This window comes from Anneissia japonica, unplaced genomic scaffold (genome assembly GCF_011630105.1).
Source record: "Anneissia japonica isolate Jap-2015-1 unplaced genomic scaffold, ASM1163010v1 scaffold287941_len684077_cov200, whole genome shotgun sequence".
Classification (NCBI taxonomy): Eukaryota; Metazoa; Echinodermata; class Crinoidea; order Comatulida; family Comatulidae; genus Anneissia; species Anneissia japonica.
This window is the reverse complement of record NW_022713799.1, coordinates 687,236-687,616: the sequence shown is the minus strand read 5'-3', so window position 1 is coordinate 687,616 and position 381 is coordinate 687,236. Positions and strand designations below refer to the sequence as shown.

Sequence of the window (381 nt, the reverse complement as noted above, 5' to 3'; positions counted from 1 at the left end):
GCTGGTGTTTCCTTGTAAGTATTAAAAAAGGGAAGATAACAAAAATCAGAAAGAGAGGAAATGCATTGTGCTCATTTTACAACAATACGTTTTATGCACAGCTATTGGAAAATGCCCGCTGCCCTCCGATTGATTTTTCAAATATCCCTAGCACGATTTGTTGGTTTGCTTATCGGTTTTTCCACGCGACAGTTCTTCGTAGAGTGCGATAGTTATATAAAGATACTATTTTTAGAAATGAATACTGTTGATATATTATGTGAACACACCGCCACTAGACAGTCGGAGCACAGCAGGCAGGCAAATTTGGCTGTGTTCTCTTCCATTACAATTTGCTGGGCTTTTTTTAAATACCTTTTCATCTCTGATAAAGCTTTGGTT

The 381-nt window shown here is 37.8% G+C and overlaps 1 protein-coding gene across 1 annotated transcript in view; it reads left to right on the top strand.

The window, feature by feature from the left end:
* Positions 1 to 9: 9 nt before the first annotated feature.
* LOC117108777 overlaps positions 10 to 381 on the top strand; it is a 10,190-nt gene continuing 9,818 nt past the window's right edge. Inside the window, exon 1 of the mRNA XM_033250926.1 lies at positions 10 to 14. The gene's annotated coding sequence lies outside the window, so the exon portion shown is untranslated. The remainder of the gene's footprint in view (positions 15 to 381) is intronic.